The sequence below is a fragment of the Pseudophryne corroboree genome (assembly GCF_028390025.1).
Source record: "Pseudophryne corroboree isolate aPseCor3 chromosome 7 unlocalized genomic scaffold, aPseCor3.hap2 SUPER_7_unloc_2, whole genome shotgun sequence".
Lineage (NCBI taxonomy): Eukaryota > Metazoa > Chordata > Amphibia > Anura > Myobatrachidae > Pseudophryne > Pseudophryne corroboree.
In genome coordinates, this window is record NW_026967611.1 from 1,261,623 (window position 1) to 1,286,293 (window position 24,671).

The window sequence follows — 24,671 nt, forward strand, 5'->3', positions numbered from 1 at the left end:
TAATTGACCTTGTGATCAGGTTTTGGTGATATTTAAGTAGACAAGTCAAAATTTCAAACCCCCTCTTATGGTGTAGGGTACCTGGCCTTCTCTGATGTAATCAGAGTTAGATTTGATTCAGTGATTTTATAAAAACAGCTAGGAAGCACAATTTAGCAGTGGGTTGCAGAGAAAAAGAAATATGCTGGCAAAAAAATCCAATTGAGTGATTAAACAGCTCTTCATTTTCTGGCTTTATTTTTATGCTAACAAATTTGATCTCTGAAAAGTGTCCACAAAGCCAAGTCTCTGATTAACACATTTGTAGGGATGGTTTTTCACCTATTACTAAATTAAACTTGCTTCATTGGAAAGGCAGCAAGATGCATCCTCATTTCAATGTCTACTGAAATAATACAGGTTGACACCAGGAAACATTAACGCCACTGCATCCTTGCTGCTTTCTCATGTGGAAGTCTGTTTAATGTGAAAACAAGGTGATATCTAATTAGCACACAGGTTAGGAATTAAGAAAATCTTTATTTAAGGGTGAAGATGTTTCTCACAAAATTGTTGCCCCAATGCATCATTGAAATTCAAGCTGGAAAGATGATTTTAATATATCACTTGTACATTTTGTATTGCTCTTCTGGTGACAATGTAGTTTTTTTTTTTCAATTACCCTTTTAATAATAGGGTAAAGAAAATTAAGTGGATTTTTTAAAGAAAACTATACTGTCAATATACTATTAAAACAAATTAAAATGGTAAAAGTTATTGTACTTTAAGTAAAAATAAAAGAGCAAAAATATCAATCCCAGTTTTGATTACTTAAATTAACAAAAAAAAATGCAAATAGCAAAGGATAGTTTCAATCTGCCTACCTCTGGGTTATGAGCCCAGCATGCTTCCATTGCAGTACTCTGCTGCACATGTAAGTGCAAGAGATCCTGAAGCACTCACTCATCATGGGAAAGTACCAATGTGTTTCTTCGTTGGTTGATGGAAGAAACATCTTACAAAAACTCTCCAGATTATTGACTTTTTAAAGTTTTTCTAGGAAACGTTCTAGATGTATGCTTATTAGCCTTTGTCAGTATGTACTTTTTGCAAAGTGTCTCTGTGGCGCAATCGGTTAGTGTGTCTGGCTACTAACCAAAAGGTTGGTGGTTCAATCCCAACCAGGGACGTAATTGACCTTGTTATCAGATTTTGGTGATCTTTAAGTAGACAAGTCAAAATTTCAAACCCCCCGTTATGGTGTAGGGTACCTGGCCTTCTCTGATGTAATCAGAGTTAGATTTGATTCAGTGATTTTATAAAAACAGATAGGAAGCACAATTTAGCAGTGGGTTGCAGAGAAAAAGAAATATGCTGGCAAAAAAAATCCAATTGAGTGATTAAACAGCTCTTCATTTTCTGGCTTTATTTTTATGCTAACAAATTTGTTCTCTGAAAAGTGTCCACAAAGCCAAGTCTCTGATTAACACCTTTGTAGGGATGGTTTTTCACCTATTACTAAATTAAACTTGCTTCATTGGAAAGGCAGCAAGATGCTTCCTCATTTCAATTTCTACTGAAATAATACAGGTTGACACCAGGAAACATTAACGCCACTGCATCCTTGCTGCTTTCTCATGTGGAAGTCTGTTTAATGTGAAAACAAGGTGATATCTAATTAGCACACAGGTAAGGAATTAAGAAAATCTTTATTTAATGGTGAAGATGTTTCTCACAAAATCGTTGCCCCAATGCATCATTGAAATTCAAGCTGGAAAGATGATTTTAATATATCACTTGTACATTTTGTATTGCTCTTCTGGTGACAATGTAGTTTGTTTTTGTCAATTACCCTTTTAATAATAGGGTAAAGAAAATTAAGTGGATTTTTTAAAGAAAACTATACTGTCAATATACTATTCAAACAAATTAAAATGGTAAAAGTTATTGTACTTCAAGTAAAAATAAAAGAGCAAAAATATCAATCCCAGTTTTGATTACTTAAATTAACAAAAAAAATGCATATAGCAAAGGATAGTTTCAATCTGCTTACCTCTGGGTTATGGGCCCAGCATGCTTCCATTGCAGTACTCTGCTGCACATGTAAGTGCAAGAGATCCTGAAGCACTCACTCATCATGGGAAAGTACCAATGTGTTTCTTCGTTGGTTGATGGAAGAAACATTTTACAAAACTCTCCAGATTATTGACTTTTTAAAGTTTTTCTAGGAAACGTTCCAGAAGTATGCTTATTAGCCTTTGTCAGAATGGACTTTTTGCGAAGTGTCTCTGTGGCGCAATCGGTTAGTGTGTCCGGCTACTAACCAAAAGGTTGGTGGTTCAATCCCACCTAGGGACGTAATTGACCTTGTTATCAGATTTTGGTGATCTTTAAGTAGACAAGTCAAAATTTCAAACCCCCTGTTATGGTGTAGGGTACCTGGCCTTTTCTGATGTAATCAGAGTTAGATTTGATTCAGTGATTTAATAAAAACAGCTAGAAAGCACAATTTAGCAGTGGGTTGCAGAGAAAAAGAAATATGCTGGCAAAAAAAATCCAATTGAGTGATTAAACAGCTCTTCATTTTCTGGCTTTATTTTTATGCTAACAAATTTGTTCTTTGAAAAGTGTCCACAAAGCCAAGTCTCTGATTAACACCTTTGTAGGGATGGTTTTTCACCTATTACTAAATTAAACTTGCTTCATTGGAAAGGCAGCAAGATGCATCCTCATTTCAATGTCTACTGAAATAATAAAGGTTGACACCAGGAAACATTAACGCCACTGCATCCTTGCTGCTTTCTCATGTAGAAGTCTGTTTAATGTGAAAACAAGGTGATATCTAATTAGCACACAGGTTAGGAATTAAGAAAATCTTTATTTAAGGGTGAAGATGTTTCTCACAAAATTGTTGCCCCAATGCATCATTGAAATTCAAGCTGGAAAGATGATTTTAATATATCACTTGTACATTTTGTATTGCTCTTCTGGTGACAATGTAGTTTGTTTTTGTCAATTACCCTTTTAATAATAGGGTAAAGAAAATTAAGTGGATTTTTTAAAGAAAACTATACTGTCAATATACTATTAAAACAAATTAAAATGGTAAAAGTTATTGTACTTTAAGTAAAAATAAAAGAGCAAAAATATCAATCCCAGTTTTGATTACTTAAATTAACAAAAAAAAATGCATATAGCAAAGGATAGTTTCAATCTGCCTACCTCTGGGTTATGGGCCCAGCATGCTTCCATTGCAGTACTCTGCTGCACATGTAAGTGCAAGAGATCCTGAAGCACTCACTCATCATGGGAAAGTACCAATGTGTTTCTTCGTTGGTTGATGGAAGAAACATCTTACAAAAACTCTCCAGATTATTGACTTTTTAAAGTTTTTCTAGGAAACGTTCTAGATGTATGCTTATTAGCCTTTGTCAGTATGAACTTTTTGCAAAGTGTCTCTGTGGCGCAATCGGTTAGTGTGTCCGGCTACTAACCAAAAGGTTGGTGGTTCAATCCCAACCGGGGACGTAATTGACATTGTTATCAGGTTTTGGTGATCTTTAAGTAGACAAGTCAAAATTTCAAACCCCCTGTTATGGTGTAGGGTACCTGGCCTTCTCTGATGTAATCAGATTTGATTCATTGATTTTATAAAAACAGCTAGGAAGCACAATTTAGCAGTGGGTTGCAGAGAAAAAGAAATATGCTGGCAAAAAAAATCCAATTGAGTGATGAAACAGCTCTTCATTTTCTGGCTTTATTTTTATGCTAACAAATTTGTTCTCTGAAAAGTGTCCACAAAGCCAAGTCTCTGATTAACACCTTTGTAGGGATGGTTTTTCACCTATTACTAAATTAAACTTGCTTCATTGGAAAGGCAGCAAGATGCATCCTCATTTCAATGTCTACTGAAATAATACAGGTTGACACCAGGAAACATTAACGCCACTGCATCCTTGCTGCTTTCTCATGTAGAAGTCTGTTTAATGTGAAAACAAGGTGATATCTAATTAGCACACAGGTAAGGAATTATGAAAATCTTTATTTAAGGGTGAAGATGTTTCTCACAAAATCGTTGCCCCAATGCATCATTGAAATTCAAGCTGGAAAGATGATTTTAATATATCACTTGTACATTTTGTATTGCTCTTCTGGTGACAATGTAGTTTGTTTTTGTCAATTACCCTTTTAATAATAGGGTAAAGAAAATTAAGTGGATTTTTTTAAGGAAAACTATACTGTCAATATACTATTAAAACAAATTAAAATGGTAAAAGTTATTGTACTTTAAGTAAAAATAAAAGAGCAAAAATATCAATCCCAGTTTTGATTACTTAAATTAACAAAAAAAAATGCATATAGCAAAGGATAGTTTCAATCTGCCTACCTCTGGGTTATGGGCCCAGCATGCTTCCATTGCAGTACTCTGCTGCACATGTAAGTGCAAGAGATCCTGAAGCACTCACTCATCATGGGAAAGTACCAATGTGTTTCTTCGTTGGTTGATGGAAGAAACATCTTACAAAAACTCTCCAGATTATTGACTTTTTAAAGTTTTTCTAGGAAACGTTCTAGATGTATGCTTATTAGACTTTGTCAGTAGGTACTTTTTGCAAAGTGTCTCTGTGGCGCAATCGGTTAGTGTGTCCGGCTACTAACCAAAAGGTTGGTGGTTCAATCCCAACCAGGGACGTAATTGACATTGTTATCAGGTTTTGGTGATCTTTAAGTAGACAAGTCAAAATTTCAAACCCCCTGTTATGGTGTAGGGTACCTGGCCTTCTCTGATGTAATCAGAGTTAGATTTGATTCATTGATTTTATAAAAACAGCTAGGAAGCACAATTTAGCAGTGGGTTGCAGAGAAAAAGAAATATGCTGGCAAAAAAAATCCAATTGAGTGATTAAACAGCTCTTCATTTTCTGGCTTTATTTTTATGCTAACAAATTTGTTCTTTGAAAAGTGTCCACAAAGCCAAGTCTCTGATTAACACCTTTGTAGGGATGGTTTTTCACCTATTACTAAATTAAACTTGCTTCATTGGAAAGGCAGCAAGATGCATCCTCATTTCAATGTCTACTGAAATAATACAGGTTGACACCAGGAAACATTAACGCCACTGCATCCTTGCTGCTTTCTCATGTAGAAGTCTGTTTAATGTGAAAACAAGGTGATATCTAATTAGCACACAGGTTAGGAATTAAGAAAATCTTTATTTAAGGGTGAAGATGTTTCTCACAAAATTGTTGCCCCAATGCATCATTGAAATTCAAGCTGGAAAGATGATTTTAATATATCACTTGTACATTTTGTATTGCTCTTCTGGTGACAATGTAGTTTGTTTTTGTCAATTACCCTTTTAATAATAGGGTAAATAAAATTAAGTGGATTTTTTAAAGAAAACTATACTGTCAATATACTATTAAAACAAATTAAAATGGTAAAAGTTATTGTACTTTAAGTAAAAATAAAAGAGCAAAAATATCAATCCCAGTTTTGATTACTTAAATTAACAAAAAAAAATGCATATAGCAAAGGATAGTTTCAATCTGCCTACCTCTGGGTTATGGGCCCAGCATGCTTCCATTGCAGTACTCTGCTGCACATGTAAGTGCAAGAGATCCTGAAGCACTCACTCATCATGGGAAAGTACCAATGTGTTTCTTCGTTGGTTGATGGAAGAAACATCTTACAAAAACTCTCCAGATTATTGACTTTTTAAAGTTTTTCTAGGAAACGTTCTAGATGTATGCTTATTAGCCTTTGTCAGTATGAACTTTTTGCAAAGTGTCTCTATGGCGCAATCGGTTAGTGTGTCCGGCTACTAACCAAAAGATTGGTGGTTCAATCCCAACCAGGGACGTAATTGACATTGTTATCAGATTTTGGTGATCTTTAAGTAGACAAGTCAAAATTTCAAACCCCCTGTTATGGTGTAGGGTACCTGGCCTTCTCTGACGTAATCAGATTTGATTCATTGATTTTATAAAAACAGCTAGGAAGCACAATTTAGCAGTGGGTTGCAGAGAAAAAGAAATATGCTGGCAAAAAAAATCCAATTGAGTGATGAAACAGCTCTTCATTTTCTGGCTTTATTTTTATGCTAACAAATTTGTTCTCTGAAAAGTGTCCACAAAGCCAAGTCTCTGATTAACACCTTTGTAGGGATGGTTTTTCACCTATTACTAAATTAAACTTGCTTCATTGGAAAGGCAGCAAGATGCATCCTCATTTCAATGTCTACTGAAATAATACAGGTTGACACCAGGAAACATTAACGCCACTGCATCCTTGCTGCTTTCTCATGTAGAAGTCTGTTTAATGTGAAAACAAGGTGATATCTAATTAGCACACAGGTTAGGAATTAAGAAAATCTTTATTTAAGGGTGAAGATGTTTCTCACAAAATTGTTGCCCCAATGCATCATTGAAATTCAAGCTGGAAAGATGATTTTAATATATCACTTGTACATTTTGTATTGCTCTTCTGGTGACAATGTAGTTTGTTTTTGACAATTACCCTTTTAATAATAGGGTAAAGAAAATTAAGTGGATTTTTTAAAGAAAACTATACTGTCAATATACTATTAAAACAAATTAAAATGGTAAAAGTTATTGTACTTTAAGTAAAAATAAAAGAGCAAAAATATCAATCCCAGTTTTGATTACTTAAATTAACAAAAAAAAATGCATATAGCAAAGGATAGTTTCAATCTGCCTACCTCTGGGTTATGGGCCCAGCATGCTTCCATTGCAGTACTCTGCTGCACATGTAAGTGCAAGAGATCCTGAAGCACTCACTCATCATGGGAAAGTACCAATGTGTTTCTTCGTTGGTTGATGGAAGAAACATCTTACAAAAACTCTCCAGATTATTGACTTTTTAAAGTTTTTCTAGGAAACGTTCTAGATGTATGCTTATTAGCCTTTGTCAGTATGTACTTTTTGCAAAGTGTCTCTGTGGCGCAATCGGTTAGTGTGTCTGGCTACTAACCAAAAGGTTGGTGGTTCAATCCCACCCAGGGATGTAATTGACCTTGTTATCAGATTTTGGTGATCTTTAAGTAGACAAGTCAAAATTTCAAACCCCCTGTTATGGTGTAGGGTACCTGGCCTTCTCTGATGTAATCAGAGTTAGATTTGATTCATTGATTTTATAAAAACAGCTAGGAAGCACAATTTAGCAGTGGGTTGCAGAGAAAAAGAAATATGCTGGCAAAAAAAATCCAATTGAGTGATGAAACAGCTCTTCATTTTCTGGCTTTATTTTTATGCTAACAAATTTGTTCTCTGAAAAGTGTCCACAAAGCCAAGTCTCTGATTAACACCTTTGTAGGGATGGTTTTTCACCTATTACTAAATTAAACTTGCTTCATTGGAAAGGCAGCAAGATGCATCCTCATTTCAATGTCTACTGAAATAATACAGGTTGACACCAGGAAACATTAACGCCACTGCATCCTTGCTGCTTTCTCATGTAGAAGTCTGTTTAATGTGAAAACAAGGTGATATCTAATTAGCACACAGGTAAGGAATTAAGAAAATCTTTATTTAAGGGTGAAGATGTTTCTCACAAAATCGTTGCCCCAATGCATCATTGAAATTCAAGCTGGAAAGATGATTTTAATATATCACTTGTACATTTTGTATTGCTCTTCTGGTGACAATGTAGTTTGTTTTTGTCAATTACCCTTTTAATAATAGGGTAAAGAAAATTAAGTCGATTTTTTTAAGGAAAACTATACTGTCAATATACTATTAAAACAAATTAAAATGGTAAAAGTTATTGTACTTTAAGTAAAAATAAAAGAGCAAAAATATCAATCCCTGTTTTGATTACTTAAATTAACAAAAAAAAATGCATATAGCAAAGGATAGTTTCAATCTGCCTACCTCTGGGTTATGGGCCCAGCATGCTTCCATTGCAGTACTCTGCTGCACATGTAAGTGCAAGAGATCCTGAAGCACTCACTCATCATGGGAAAGTACCAATGTGTTTCTTCGTTGGTTGATGGAAAAAACATCTTACAAAAACTCTCCAGATTATTGACTTTTTAAAGTTTTTCTAGGAAACGTTCCAGATGTATGCTTATTAGCCTTTGTCAGTATGTACTTTTTACAAAGTGTCTCTGTGGCGCAATCGGTTAGTGTGTCTGGCTACTAACCGAAAGGTTGGTGGTTCAATCCCACCCAGGGACGTAATTGACCTTGTTATCAGATTTTGGTGATCTTTAAGTAGACAAGTCAAAATTTCAAACCCCCCGTTATGGTGTAGGGTACCTGGCCTTCTCTGATGTAATCAGAGTTAGATTTGATTCGGTGATTTTATAAAAACAGATAGGAAGCACAATTTAGCAGTGGGTTGCAGAGAAAAAGAAATATGCTGGCAAAAAAAATCCAATTGAGTGATTAAACAGCTCTTCATTTTCTGGCTTTATTTTTATGCTAACAAATTTGTTCTCTGAAAAGTGTCCACAAAGCCAAGTCTCTGATTAACACCTTTGTAGGGATGGTTTTTCACCTATTACTAAATGAAACTTACTTCATTGGAAAGGCAGCAAGATGCATCCTCATTTCAATTTCTACTGAAATAATACAGGTTGACACCAGGAAACATTAACGCCACTGCATCCTTGCTGCTTTCTCATGTGGAAGTCTGTTTAATGTGAAAACAAGGTGATATCTAATTAGCACACAGGTAAGGAATTAAGAAAATCTTTATTTAAGGGTGAAGATGTTTCTCACAAAATCGTTGCCCCAATGCATCATTGAAATTCAAGCTGGAAAGATGATTTTAATATATCACTTGTACATTTTGTATTGCTCTTCTGGTGACAATGTAGTTTGTTTTTGTCAATTACCCTTTTAATAATAGGGTAAAGAAAATTAAGTGGATTTTTTAAAGAAAACTATACTGTCAATATACTATTCAAACAAATTAAAATGGTAAAAGTTATTGTACTTCAAGTAAAAATAAAAGAGCAAAAATATCAATCCCAGTTTTGATTACTTAAATTAACAAAAAAAATGCATATAGCAAAGGATAGTTTCAATCTGCCTACCTCTGGGTTATGGGCCCAGCATGCTTCCATTGCAGTACTCTGCTGCACATGTAAGTGCAAGAGATCCTGAAGCACTCACTCATCATGGGAAAGTACCAATGTGTTTCTTCGTTGGTTGATGGAAGAAACATTTTACAAAAACTCTCCAGATTATTGACTTTTTAAAGTTTTTCTAGGAAACGTTCTAGATGTATGCTTATTAGCTTTTGTCAGAATGCATTTTTAGCGAAGTGTCTCTGTGGCGCAATCGGTTAGTGTATCCGGCTACTAACCAAAAGGTTGGTGGTTCAATCCCACCCAGGGACGTAATTGACCTTGTTATCAGATTTTGGTGATCTTTAAGTAGACAAGTCAAAATTTCAAACCCCCTGTTATGGTGTAGGGTACCTGGCCTTTTCTGATGTAATCGGAGTTAGATTTGATTCAGTGATTTAATAAAAACAGCTAGGAAGCACAATTTAGCAGTGGGTTGCAGAGAAAAAGAAATATGCTGGCAAAAAAAATCCAATTGAGTGATTAAACAGCTCTTCATTTTCTGGCTTTATTTTTATGCTAACAAATTTGTTCTCTGAAAAGTGTCCACAAAGCCAAGTCTCTGATTAACACCTTTGTAGGGATGGTTTTTCACCTATTACTAAATTAAACTTGCTTCATTGGAAAGGCAGCAAGATGCATCCTCATTTCAATGTCTACTGAAATAATACAGGTTGACACCAGGAAACATTAACGCCACTGCATCCTTGCTGCTTTCTCATGTAGAAGTCTGTTTAATGTGAAAACAAGGTGATATCTAATTAGCACACAGGTAAGGAATTAAGAAAATCTTTATTTAAGGGTGAAGATGTTTCTCACAAAATCGTTGCCCCAATGCATCATTGAAATTCAAGCTGGAAAGATGATTTTAATATATCACTTGTACATTTTGTATTGCTCTTCTGGTGACAATGTAGTTTGTTTTTGTCAATTACCCTTTTAATAATAGGGTAAAGAAAATTAAGTGGATTTTTTTAAGGAAAACTATACTGTCAATATACTATTAAAACAAATTAAAATGGTAAAAGTTATTGTACTTTAAGTAAAAATAAAAGAGCAAAAATATCAATCCCAGTTTTGATTACTTAAATTAACAAAAAAAAATGCATATAGCAAAGGATAGTTTCAATCTGCCTACCTCTGGGTTATGGGCCCAGCATGCTTCCATTGCAGTACTCTGCTGCACATGTAAGTGCAAGAGATCCTGAAGCACTCACTCATCATGGGAAAGTACCAATGTGTTTCTTCGTTGGTTGATGGAAGAAACATCTTACAAAAACTCTCCAGATTATTGACTTTTTAAAGTTTTTCTAGGAAACGTTCTAGATGTATGCTTATTAGACTTTGTCAGTATGTACTTTTTGCAAAGTGTCTCTGTGGCGCAATCGGTTAGTGTGTCCGGCTACTAACCAAAAGGTTGGTGGTTCAATCCCAAACAGGGACGTAATTGACATTGTTATCAGGTTTTGGTGATCTTTAAGTAGACAAGTCAAAATTTCAAACCCCCTGTTATGGTGTAGGGTACCTGGCCTTCTCTGATGTAATCAGAGTTAGATTTGATTCATTGATTTTATAAAAACAGCTAGGAAGCACAATTTAGCAGTGGGTTGCAGAGAAAAAGAAATATGCTGGCAAAAAAAATCCAATTGAGTGATTAAACAGCTCTTCATTTTCTGGCTTTATTTTTATGCTAACAAATTTGTTCTTTGAAAAGTGTCCACAAAGCCAAGTCTCTGATTAACACCTTTGTAGGGATGGTTTTTCACCTATTACTAAATTAAACTTGCTTCATTGGAAAGGCAGCAAGATGCATCCTCATTTCAATGTCTACTGAAATAATACAGGTTGACACCAGGAAACATTAACGCCACTGCATCCTTGCTGCTTTCTCATGTAGAAGTCTGTTTAATGTGAAAACAAGGTGATATCTAATTAGCACACAGGTTAGGAATTAAGAAAATCTTTATTTAAGGGTGAAGATGTTTCTCACAAAATTGTTGCCCCAATGCATCATTGAAATTCAAGCTGGAAAGATGATTTTAATATATCACTTGTACATTTTGTATTGCTCTTCTGGTGACAATGTAGTTTGTTTTTGTCAATTACCCTTTTAATAATAGGGTAAATAAAATTAAGTGGATTTTTTAAAGAAAACTATACTGTCAATATACTATTAAAACAAATTAAAATGGTAAAAGTTATTGTACTTTAAGTAAAAATAAAAGAGCAAAAATATCAATCCCAGTTTTGATTACTTAAATTAACAAAAAAAAATGCATATAGCAAAGGATAGTTTCAATCTGCCTACCTCTGGGTTATGGGCCCAGCATGCTTCCATTGCAGTACTCTGCTGCACATGTAAGTGCAAGAGATCCTGAAGCACTCACTCATCATGGGAAAGTACCAATGTGTTTCTTCGTTGGTTGATGGAAGAAACATCTTACAAAAACTCTCCAGATTATTGACTTTTTAAAGTTTTTCTAGGAAACGTTCTAGATGTATGCTTATTAGCCTTTGTCAGTATGAACTTTTTGCAAAGTGTCTCTATGGCGCAATCGGTTAGTGTGTCCGGCTACTAACCAAAAGATTGGTGGTTCAATCCCAACCAGGGACGTAATTGACATTGTTATCAGATTTTGGTGATCTTTAAGTAGACAAGTCAAAATTTCAAACCCCCTGTTATGGTATAGGGTACCTGGCCTTCTCTGACGTAATCAGATTTGATTCATTGATTTTATAAAAACAGCTAGGAAGCACAATTTAGCAGTGGGTTGCAGAGAAAAAGAAATATGCTGGCAAAAAAAATCCAATTGAGTGATGAAACAGCTCTTCATTTTCTGGCTTTATTTTTATGCTAACAAATTTGTTCTCTGAAAAGTGTCCACAAAGCCAAGTCTCTGATTAACACCTTTGTAGGGATGGTTTTTCACCTATTACTAAATTAAACTTGCTTCATTGGAAAGGCAGCAAGATGCATCCTCATTTCAATGTCTACTGAAATAATACAGGTTGACACCAGGAAACATTAACGCCACTGCATCCTTGCTGCTTTCTCATGTAGAAGTCTGTTTAATGTGAAAACAAGGTGATATCTAATTAGCACACAGGTTAGGAATTAAGAAAATCTTTATTTAAGGGTGAAGATGTTTCTCACAAAATTGTTGCCCCAATGCATCATTGAAATTCAAGCTGGAAAGATGATTTTAATATATCACTTGTACATTTTGTATTGCTCTTCTGGTGACAATGTAGTTTGTTTTTGTCAATTACCCTTTTAATAATAGGGTAAAGAAAATTAAGTGGATTTTTTAAAGAAAACTATACTGTCAATATACTATTAAAACAAATTAAAATGGTAAAAGTTATTGTACTTTAAGTAAAAATAAAAGAGCAAAAATATCAATCCCAGTTTTGATTACTTAAATTAACAAAAAAAAATGCATATAGCAAAGGATAGTTTCAATCTGCCTACCTCTGGGTTATGGGCCCAGCATGCTTCCATTGCAGTACTCTGCTGCACATGTAAGTGCAAGAGATCCTGAAGCACTCACTCATCATGGGAAAGTACCAATGTGTTTCTTCGTTGGTTGATGGAAGAAACATCTTACAAAAACTCTCCAGATTATTGACTTTTTAAAGTTTTTCTAGGAAACGTTCTAGATGTATGCTTATTAGCCTTTGTCAGTATGTACTTTTTGCAAAGTGTCTCTGTGGCGCAATCGGTTAGTGTGTCTGGCTCCTAACCAAAAGGTTGGTGGTTCAATCCCACCCAGGGGTGTAATTGACCTTGTTATCAGATTTTGGTGATCTTTAAGTAGACAAGTCAAAATTTCAAACCCCCTGTTATGGTGTAGGGTACCTGGCCTTCTCTGATGTAATCAGAGTTAGATTTGATTCATTGATTTTATAAAAACAGCTAGGAAGCACAATTTAGCAGTGGGTTGCAGAGAAAAAGAAATATGCTGGCAAAAAAAATCCAATTGAGTGATGAAACAGCTCTTCATTTTCTGGCTTTATTTTTATGCTAACAAATTTGTTCTCTGAAAAGTGTCCACAAAGCCAAGTCTCTGATTAACACCTTTGTAGGGATGGTTTTTCACCTATTACTAAATTAAACTTGCTTCATTGGAAAGGCAGCAAGATGCATCCTCATTTCAATGTCTACTGAAATAATACAGGTTGACACCAGGAAACATTAACGCCACTGCATCCTTGCTGCTTTCTCATGTAGAAGTCTGTTTAATGTGAAAACAAGGTGATATCTAATTAGCACACAGGTAAGGAATTAAGAAAATCTTTATTTAAGGGTGAAGATGTTTCTCACAAAATCGTTGCCCCAATGCATCATTGAAATTCAAGCTGGAAAGATGATTTTAATATATCACTTGTACATTTTGTATTGCTCTTCTGGTGACAATGTAGTTTGTTTTTGTCAATTACCCTTTTAATAATAGGGTAAAGAAAATTAAGTCGATTTTTTTAAGGAAAACTATACTGTCAATATACTATTAAAACAAATTAAAATGGTAAAAGTTATTGTACTTTAAGTAAAAATAAAAGAGCAAAAATATCAATCCCTGTTTTGATTACTTAAATTAACAAAAAAAAATGCATATAGCAAAGGATAGTTTCAATCTGCCTACCTCTGGGTTATGGGCCCAGCATGCTTCCATTGCAGTACTCTGCTGCACATGTAAGTGCAAGAGATCCTGAAGCACTCACTCATCATGGGAAAGTACCAATGTGTTTCTTCGTTGGTTGATGGAAGAAACATCTTACAAAAACTCTCCAGATTATTGACTTTTTAAAGTTTTTCTATGAAACGTTCCAGATGTATGCTTATTAGCCTTTGTCAGTATGTACTTTTTACAAAGTGTCTCTGTGGCGCAATCGGTTAGTGTGTCTGGCTACTAACCGAAAGGTTGGTGGTTCAATCCCACCCAGGGACGTAATTGACCTTGTTATCAGATTTTGGTGATCTTTAAGTAGACAAGTCAAAATTTCAAACCCCCCGTTATGGTGTAGGGTACCTGGCCTTCTCTGATGTAATCAGAGTTAGATTTGATTCAGTGATTTTATAAAAACAGATAGGAAGCACAATTTAGCAGTGGGTTGCAGAGAAAAAGAAATATGCTGGCAAAAAAAATCCAATTGAGTGATTAAACAGCTCTTCATTTTCTGGCTTTATTTTTATGCTAACAAATTTGTTCTCTGAAAAGTGTCCACAAAGCCAAGTCTCTGATTAACACCTTTGTAGGGATGGTTTTTCACCTATTACTAAATGAAACTTACTTCATTGGAAAGGCAGCAAGATGCATCCTCATTTCAATGTCTACTGAAATAATACAGGTTGACACCAGGAAACATTAACGCCACTGCATCCTTGCTGCTTTCTCATGTGGAAGTCTGTTTAATGTGAAAACAAGGTGATATCTAATTAGCACACAGGTAAGGAATTAAGAAAATCTTTATTTAAGGGTGAAGATGTTTCTCACAAAATCGTTGCCCCAATGCATCATTGAAATTCAAGCTGGAAAGATGATTTTAATATATCACTTGTACATTTTGTATTGCTCTTCTGGTGACAATGTAGTTTGTTTTTGTCAATTACCCTTTTAATAATAGGGTAAAGAAAATTAAGTGGATTTTTTAAAGAAAACTATACTGTCAATATACTATTCAAACAAATTAAAATGGTAAAAGTTATTGTACTTCAAGTAAAAATAAAAGAGCAAAAATATCAATCCCAGTTTTGATTACTTAAATTAACAAAAAAAATGCATATAGCAAAGGATAGTTTCAATCTGCCTACCTCTGGGTTATGGGCCCAGCATGCTTCCATTGCAGTACTCTGCTGCACATGTAAGTGCAAGAGATCCTGAAGCACTCACTCATCATGGGAAAGTACCAATGTGTTTCTTCGTTGGTTGATGGAAGAAACATTTTACAAAAACTCTCCAGATTATTGACTTTTTAAAGTTTTTCTAGGAAACGTTCTAGATGTATGCTTATTAGCTTTTGTCAGAATGCATTTTTAGCGAAGTGTCTCTGTGGCGCAATCGGTTAGTGTATCCGGCTACTAACCAAAAGGTTGGTGGTTCAATCCCACCCAGGGACGTAATTGACCTTGTTATCAGATTTTGGTGATCTTTAAGTAGACAAGTCAAAATTTCAAACCCCCTGTTATGGTGTAGGGTACCTGGCCTTTTCTGATGTAATCGGAGTTAGATTTGATTCAGTGATTTAATAAAAACAGCTAGGAAGCACAATTTAGCAGTGGGTTGCAGAGAAAAAGAAATATGCTGGCAAAAAAAATCCAATTGAGTGATTAAACAGCTCTTCATTTTCTGGCTTTATTTTTATGCTAACAAATTTGTTCTCTGAAAAGTGTCCACAAAGCCAAGTCTCTGATTAACACCTTTGTAGGGATGGTTTTTCACCTATTACTAAATTAAACTTGCTTCATTGGAAAGGCAGCAAGATGCATCCTCATTTCAATGTCTACTGAAATAATACAGGTTGACACCAGGAAACATTAACGCCACTGCATCCTTGCTGCTTTCTCATGTAGAAGTCTGTTTAATGTGAAAACAAGGTGATATCTAATTAGCACACAGGTAAGGAATTAAGAAAATCTTTATTTAAGGGTGAAGATGTTTCTCACAAAATCGTTGCCCCAATGCATCATTGAAATTCAAGCTGGAAAGATGATTTTAATATATCACTTGTACATTTTGTATTGCTCTTCTGGTGACAATGTAGTTTGTTTTTGTCAATTACCCTTTTAATAATAGGGTAAAGAAAATTAAGTGGATTTTTTAAAGAAAACTATACTGTCAATATACTATTAAAACAAATTAAAATGGTAAAAGTTATTGTACTTTAAGTAAAAATAAAAGAGCAAAAATATCAATCCCAGTTTTGATTACTTAAATTAACAAAAAAAATGCATATAGCAAAGGATAGTTTCAATCTGCCTACCTCTGGGTTATGGGCCCTGTATGCTTCCATTGCAGTACTCTGCTGCACATGTAAGTGCAAGAGATCCTGAAGCACTCACTCATCATGGGAAAGTACCAATGTGTTTCTTCATTGGTTGATGGAAGAAACATCTTACAAAAACTCTCCAGATTATTGACTTTTTAAAGTTTTTCTAGGAAACGTTCTAGATGTATGCTTATTAGACTTTGTCAGTATGTACTTTTTGCAAAGTGTCTCTGTGGCGCAATCGGTTAGTGTGTCCGGCTACTAACCAAAAGGTTGGTGGTTCAATCCCAACCAGGGACGTAATTGACATTGTTATCAGATTTTGGTGATCTTTAAGTAGACAAGTCAAAATTTCAAACCCCCTGTTATGGTGTAGGGTACCTGGCCTTCTCTGATGTAATCAGAGTTAGATTTGATTCAGTGATTTTATAAAAACAGCTAGGAAGCACAATTTAGCAGTGGGTTGCAGAGAAAAAGAAATATGCTGGCAAAAAAAATCCAATTGAGTGATTAAACAGCTCTTCATTTTCTGGCTTTATTTTTATGCTAACAAATTTGTTCTTTGAAAGGTGTCCACAAAGCCAAGTCTCTGATTAACACCTTTGTAGGGATGGTTTTTCACCTATTACTAAATGAAACTTACTTCATTGGAAAGGCAGCAAGATGCATCCTCATTTCAATTTCTACTGAAATAATACAGGTTGACACCAGGAAACATTAACGCCACTGCATCCTTGCTGCTTTCTCATGTGGAAGTCTGTTTAATGTGAAAACAAGGTGATATCTAATTAGCACACAGGTAAGGAATTAAGAAAATCTTTATTTAAGGGTGAAGATGTTTCTCACAAAATCGTTGCCCCAATGCATCATTGAAATTCAAGCTGGAAAGATGATTTTAATATATCACTTGTACATTTTGTATTGCTCTTCTGGTGACAATGTAGTTTGTTTTTGTCAATTACCCTTTTAATAATAGGGTAAAGAAAATTAAGTGGATTTTTTAAAGAAAACTATACTGTCAATATACTATTCAAACAAATTAAAATGGTAAAAGTTATTGTACTTCAAGTAAAAATAAAAGAGCAAAAATATCAATCCCAGTTTTGATTACTTAAATTAACAAAAAAAATGCATATAGCAAAGGATAGTTTCAATCTGCCTACCTCTGGGTTATGGGCCCAGCATGCTTCCATTGCAGTACTCTGCTGCACATGTAAGTGCAAGAGATCCTGAAGCACTCACTCATCATGGGAAAGTACCAATGTGTTTCTTCATTGGTTGATGGAAGAAACATCTTACAAAAACTCTCCAGATTATTGACTTTTTAAAGTTTTTCTAGGAAACGTTCTAGATGTATGCTTATTAGCTTTTGTCAGAATGCATTTTTAGCGAAGTGTCTCTGTGGCGCAATCGGTTAGTATATCCGGCTACTAACCAAAAGGTTGGTGGTTCAATCCCACCCAGGGACGTAATTGACCTTGTTATCAGATTTTGGTGATCTTTAAGTAGACAAGTCAAAATTTCAAACCCCCTGTTATGGTGTAGGGTACCTGGCCTTTTCTGATGTAATCAGAGTTAGATTTGATTCAGTGATTTAATAAAAACAGCTAGGAAGCACAATTTAGCAGTGGGTTGCAGAGAAAAAGAAATATGCTGGCAAAAAAAATCCAATTGAGTGATTAAACAGCTCTTCATTTTCTGGCTTTATTTTTATGCTAACAAATTTGTTCTCTGAAAAGTGTCCACAAAGCCAAGTCTCTGATTAACACCTTTGTAGGGATGGTTTTTCACCTATTACTAAATTAAACTTGCTTCATTGGAAAGGCAGCAAGATGCATCCTCATTTCAATGTCTACTGAAATAATACAGGTTGACACCAGGAAACATTAACGCCACTGCATCCTTGCTGCTTTCTCATGTAGAAGTCTGTTTAATGTGAAAACAAGGTGATATCTAATTAGCACACAGGTAAGGAATTAAGAAAATCTTTATTTAAGGGTGAAGATGTTTCTCACAAAATCGTTGCCCCAATGCATCATTGAAATTCAAGCTGGAAAGATGATTTTAATATATCACTTGTACATTTTGTATTGCTCTTCTGGTGACAATGTAGTTTGTTTTTGTCAATTACCCTTTTAATAATAGGGTAAAGAAAATTAAGTGGATTTTTTAAAGAAAACTATACTGTCAATATACTATTAAAACAAATTAAAATGGTAAAAGTTATTGTACTTTAAGTAAAAATAAAAGAGCAAAAATATCAATCCCAGTTTTGATTACTTAAATTAACAAAAAAAATGCATATAGCAAAGGATAGTTTCAATCTGCCTACCTCTGGGTTATGGGCCCTGTATGCTTCCATTGCAGTACTCTGCTGCACATGTAAGTGCAAGAGATCCTGAAGCACTCACTCATCATGGGAAAGTACCAATGTGTTTCTTCATTGGTTGATGGAAGAAACATCTTACAAAAACTCTCCAGATTATTGACTTTTTAAAGTTTTTCTAGGAAACGTTCTAGATGTATGCTTATTAGACTTTGTCAGTATGTACTTTTTGCAAAGTGTCTCTGTGGCGCAATCGGTTAGTGTGTCCGGCTACTAACCAAAAGGTTGGTGGTTCAATCCCAACCAGGGACGTAATTGACATTGTTATCAGATTTTGGTGATCTTTAAGTAGACAAGTCAAAATTTCAAACCCCCTGTTATGGTGTAGGGTACCTGGCCTTCTCTGATGTAATCAGAGTTAGATTTGATTCAGTGATTTTATAAAAACAGCTAGGAAGCACAATTTAGCAGTGGGTTGCAGAGAAAAAGAAATATGCTGGCAAAAAAAATCCAATTGAGTGATTAAACAGCTCTTCATTTTCTGGCTTTATTTTTATGCTAACAAATTTGTTCTTTGAAAGGTGTCCACAAAGCCAAGTCTCTGATTAACACCTTTGTAGGGATGGTTTTTCACCTATTACTAAATGAAACTTACTTCATTGGAAAGGCAGCAAGATGCATCCTCATTTCAATTTCTACTGAAATAATACAGGTTGACACCAGGAAACATTAACGCCACTGCATCCTTGCTGCTTTCTCATGTGGAAGTCTGTTTAATGTGAAAACAAGGTGATATCTAATTAGCACACAGGTAAGGAATTAAGAAAATCTTTATTTAAGGGTGAAGATGTTTCTCACAAAATCGTTGCCCCAATGCATCATTGAAATTCAAGCTGGAAAGATGATTTTAATATATCACTTGTACATTTTGTATTGCTCTTCTGGTGACAATGTAGTTTGTTTTTGTCAATTACCCTTTTAATAATAGGGTAAAGAAAATTAAGTGGATTTTTTAAAGAAAACTATACTGTCAATATACTATTCAAACAAATTAAAATGGTAAAAGTTATTGTACTTCAAGTAAAAATAAAAGAGCAAAAATATCAATCCCAGTTTTGATTACTTAAATTAACAAAAAAAATGCATATAGCAAAGGATAGTTTCAATCTGCCTACCTCTGGGTTATGGGCCCAGCATGCTTCCATTGCAGTACTCTGCTGCACATGTAAGTGCAAGAGATCCTGAAGCACTCACTCATCATGGGAAAGTACCAATGTGTTTCTTCATTGGTTGATGGAAGAAACATCTTACAAAAACTCTCCAGATTATTGACTTTTTAAAGTTTTTCTAGGAAACGTTCTAGATGTATGCTTATTAGCTTTTGTCAGAATGCATTTTTAGCGAAGTGTCTCTGTGGCGCAATCGGTTAGTATATCCGGCTACTAACCAAAAGGTTGGTGGTTCAATCCCACCCAGGGACGTAATTGACCTTGTTATCAGATTTTGGTGATCTTTAAGTAGACAAGTCAAAATTTCAAACCCCCTGTTATGGTGTAGGGTACCTGGCCTTTTCTGATGTAATCAGAGTTAGATTTGATTCAGTGATTTAATAAAAACAGCTAGGAAGCACAATTTAGCAGTGGGTTGCAGAGAAAAAGAAATATGCTGGCAAAAAAAATCCAATTGAGTGATTAAACAGCTCTTCATTTTCTGGCTTTATTTTTATGCTAACAAATTTGTTCTCTGAAAAGTGTCCACAAAGCCAAGTCTCTGATTAACACCTTTGTAGGGATGGTTTTTCACCTATTACTAAATTAAACTTGCTTCATTGGAAAGGCAGCAAGATGCATCCTCATTTCAATGTCTACTGAAATAATACAGGTTGACACCAGGAAACATTAACGCCACTGCATCCTTGCTGCTTTCTCATGTAGAAGTCTGTTTAATGTGAAAACAAGGTGATATCTAATTAGCACACAGGTAAGGAATTAAGAAAATCTTTATTTAAGGGTGAAGATGTTTCTCACAAAATCGTTGCCCCAATGCATCATTGAAATTCAAGCTGGAAAGATGATTTTAATATATCACTTGTACATTTTGTATTGCTCTTCTGGTGACAATGTAGTTTGTTTTTGTCAATTACCCTTTTAATAATAGGGTAAAGAAAATTAAGTGGATTTTTTAAAGAAAACTATACTGTCAATATACTATTAAAACAAATTAAAATGGTAAAAGTTATTGTACTTTAAGTAAAAATAAAAGAGCAAAAATATCAATCCCAGTTTTGATTACTTAAATTAACAAAAAAAATGCATATAGCAAAGGATAGTTTCAATCTGCCTACCTCTGGGTTATGGGCCCTGTATGCTTCCATTGCAGTACTCTGCTGCACATGTAAGTGCAAGAGATCCTGAAGCACTCACTCATCATGGGAAAGTACCAATGTGTTTCTTCATTGGTTGATGGAAGAAACATCTTACAAAAACTCTCCAGATTATTGACTTTTTAAAGTTTTTCTAGGAAACGTTCTAGATGTATGCTTATTAGACTTTGTCAGTATGCACTTTTTGCAAAGTGTCTCTGTGGCGCAATCGGTTAGTGTGTCCGGCTACTAACCAAAAGGTTGGTGGTTCAATCCCAACCAGGGACGTAATTGACATTGTTATCAGATTTTGGTGATCTTTAAGTAGACAAGTCAAAATTTCAAACCCCCTGTTATGGTGTAGGGTACCTGGCCTTCTCTGATGTAATCAGAGTTAGATTTGATTCAGTGATTTTATAAAAACAGCTAGGAAGCACAATTTAGCAGTGGGTTGCAGAGAAAAAGAAATATGCTGGCAAAAAAAATCCAATTGAGTGATTAAACAGCTCTTCATTTTCTGGCTTTATTTTTATGCTAACAAATTTGTTCTTTGAAAGGTGTCCACAAAGCCATGTCTCTGATTAACACCTTTGTAGGGATGGTTTTTCACCTGTTACTAAATGAAACTTGCTTCATTGGAAAGGCAGCAAGATGCATCCTCATTTCAATGTCTACTGAAATAATACAGGTTGACACCAGGAAACATTAACGCCACTGCATCCTTGCTGCTTTCTCATGTAGAAGTCTGTTTAATGTGAAAACAAGGTGATATCTAATTAGCACACAGGTTAGGAATTAAGAAAATCTTTATTTAAGGGTGAAGATGTTTCTCACAAAATCGTTGCCCCAATGCATCATTGAAATTCAAGCTGGAAAGATGATTTTAATATATCACTTGTACATTTTGTATTGCTCTTCTGGTGACAATGTAGTTTGTTTTTGTCAATTACCCTTTTAATAATAGGGTAAAGAAAATTAAGTGGATTTTTTAAAGAAAACTATACTGTCAATATACTATTAAAACAAATTAAAATGGTAAAAGTTATTGTACTTTAAGTAAAAATAAAAGAGCAAAAATATCAATCCCAGTTTTGATTACTTAAATTAACAAAAAAAAATGCATATAGCAAAGGATAGTTTCAATCTGCCTACCTCTGGGTTATGGGCCCAGCATGCTTCCATTGCAGTACTCTGCTGCACATGTAAGTGCAAGAGATCCTGAAGCACTCACTCATCATGGGAAAGTACCAATGTGTTTCTTCGTTGGTTGATGGAAGAAACATCTTACAAAAACTCTCCAGATTATTGACTTTTTAAAGTTTTTCTAGGAAACGTTCTAGATGTATGCTTATTAGCCTTTGTCAGTATGTACTTTTTGCAAAGTGTCTCTGTGGCGCAATCGGTTAGTGTATCCGGCTACTAACCAAAAGGTTGGTGGTTCAATCCCACCCAGGGACGTAATTGACCTTGTTATCAGATTTTGGTGATCTTTAAGTAGACAAGTCAAAATTTCAAACCCCCTGTTATGGTGTAGGGTACCTGGCCTTCTCTGATGTAATCAGAGTTAGATTTGATTCATTGATTTTATAAAAACAGCTAGGAAGCACAATTTAGCAGTGGGTTTCAGAGAAAAAGAAATATGCTGGCAAAAAAAATCCAATTGAGTAATGAAACAGCTCTTCATTTTCTGGCTTTATTTTTATGCTAACAAATTTGTTCTCTGAAAAGTGTCCACAAAGCCAAGTCTCTGATTAACACCTTTGTAGGGATGGTTTTTCACCTATTACTAAATTAAACTTGCTTCATTGGAAAGGCAGCAAGATGCATCCTCATTTCAATGTCTACTGAAATAATACAGGTTGACACCAGGAAACATTAACGCCACTGCATCCTTGCTGCTTTCTCATGTAGAAGTCTGTTTAATGTGAAAACAAGGTGATATCTAATTAGCACACAGGTAAGGAATTAAGAAAATCTTTATTTAAGGGTGAAGATGTTTCTCACAAAATCGTTGCCCCAATGCATCATTGAAATTCAAACTGGAAAGATGATTTTAAAATATCACTTGTACATTTTGTATTGCTCTTCTGGTGACAATGTAGTTTGTTTTTGTCAATTACCCTTTTAATAATAGGGTAAAGAAAATTAAGTGGATTTTTTTAAGGAAAACTATACTGTCAATATACTATTAAAACAAATTAAAATGGTAAAAGTTATTGTACTTTAAGTAAAAATAAAAGAGCAAAAATATCAATCCCAGTTTTGATTACTTAAATTAACAAAAAAAATGCATATAGCAAAGGATAGTTTCAATCTGCCTACCTCTGGGTTATGGGCCCAGCATGCTTCCATTGCAGTACTCTGCTGCACATGTAAGTGCAAGAGATCCTGAAGCACTCACTCATCATGGGAAAGTACCAATGTGTTTCTTCGTTGGTTGATGGAAGAAACATCTTACAAAAACTCTCCAGATTATTGACTTTTTAAAGTTTTTCTAGGAAACGTTCCAGATGTATGCTTATTAGCCTTTGTCAGTATGTACTTTTTACAAAGTGTCTCTGTGGCGCAATCGGTTAGTGTGTCTTGCTACTAACCGAAAGGTTGGTGGTTCAATCCCACCCAGGGACGTAATTGACCTTGTTATCAGATTTTGGTGATCTTTAAGTAGACAAGTCAAAATTTCAAACCCCCCGTTATGGTGTAGGGTACCTGGCCTTCTCTGATGTAATCAGAGTTAGATTTGATTCAGTGATTTTATAAAAACAGATAGGAAGCACAATTTAGCAGTGGGTTGCAGAGAAAAAGAAATATGCTGGCAAAAAAAATCCAATTGAGTGATTAAACAGCTCTTCATTTTCTGGCTTTATTTTTATGCTAACAAATTTGTTCTCTGAAAAGTGTCCACAAAGCCAAGTCTCTGATTAACACCTTTGTAGGGATGGTTTTTCACCTATTACTAAATGAAACTTACTTCATTGGAAAGGCAGCAGGATGCATCCTCATTTCAATTTCTACTGAAATAATACAGGTTGACACCAGGAAACATTAACGCCACTGCATCCTTGCTGCTTTCTCATGTGGAAGTCTGTTTAATGTGAAAACAAGGTGATATCTAATTAGCACACAGGTAAGGAATTAAGAAAATCTTTATTTAAGGATGAAGATGTTTCTCACAAAATCGTTGCCCCAATGCATCATTGAAATTCAAGCTGGAAAGATGATTTTAATATATCACTTGTACATTTTGTATTGCTCTTCTGGTGACAATGTAGTTTGTTTTTGTCAATTACCATTTTAATAATAGGGTAAAGAAAATTAAGTGGATTTTTAAAAGAAAACAATACTTTCAATATACTATTAAAACAAATTAAAATGGTAAAAGTTATTGTACTTTAATGAAAAATAAAAGAGCAAAAATATCAATCCCAGTTTTGGATTACTTTAATTAACAAAAAAAATGCATATAGCAGAGGATAGTTTTAATCTGCCTACCTCTGGGTTATGGGCCCAGCATGCTTCCATTGCAGTACTTTGCTGCACATGTAAGTGCAAGAGATCCTGAAGCACTCAGTCATCATGGGAAAGTACCAATGTGTTTCTTCGTTGGTTGATGGAAGAAACATCTTACAAAAACTCTCCAGATTATTGACTTTTTAAAGTTTTTCTAGGAAACGTTCTAGATGTATGCTTATTAGACTTTGTCAGAATGGACTTTTTTGCAAAGTGTCTCTGTGGCGCAATCGGTTAGTGTGTCCGGCTACTAACCAAAAGGTTGGTGGTTCAATCCCAACCAGGGACGTAATTGACCTTGTTATCAGATTTTGGTGATCTTTAAGTAGACAAGTCAAAATTTCAAACCCCCTGTTATGGTGTAGGGTACCTGGCCTTCTCTGATGTAATCAAAGTTAGATTTGATTCAGTGA

At 34.9% G+C, this 24,671-nt stretch overlaps 4 non-coding genes across 4 annotated transcripts; all 4 read left to right on the top strand.

Annotated features, from left to right (window-relative positions):
- The first annotated feature begins 6,932 nt into the window (after window positions 1-6,932).
- On the top strand, window positions 6,933-7,006 carry TRNAS-ACU (transfer RNA serine (anticodon ACU)). The gene has a single exon. It is a non-coding gene; the product is annotated as a tRNA-Ser (tRNA).
- A 1,097-nt stretch (window positions 7,007-8,103) lies between these two features.
- On the top strand, window positions 8,104-8,177 carry TRNAS-ACU (transfer RNA serine (anticodon ACU)). Its single transcript has one exon. It is a non-coding gene; the product is annotated as a tRNA-Ser (tRNA).
- Window positions 8,178-12,777: 4,600 nt separating this feature from the next.
- On the top strand, window positions 12,778-12,851 carry TRNAR-CCU (transfer RNA arginine (anticodon CCU)). Its single transcript has one exon. It is a non-coding gene; the product is annotated as a tRNA-Arg (tRNA).
- A 1,097-nt stretch (window positions 12,852-13,948) lies between these two features.
- Window positions 13,949-14,022, top strand: TRNAS-ACU (transfer RNA serine (anticodon ACU)). The gene has a single exon. It is a non-coding gene; the product is annotated as a tRNA-Ser (tRNA).
- The last annotated feature ends 10,649 nt before the right edge of the window (window positions 14,023-24,671 follow it).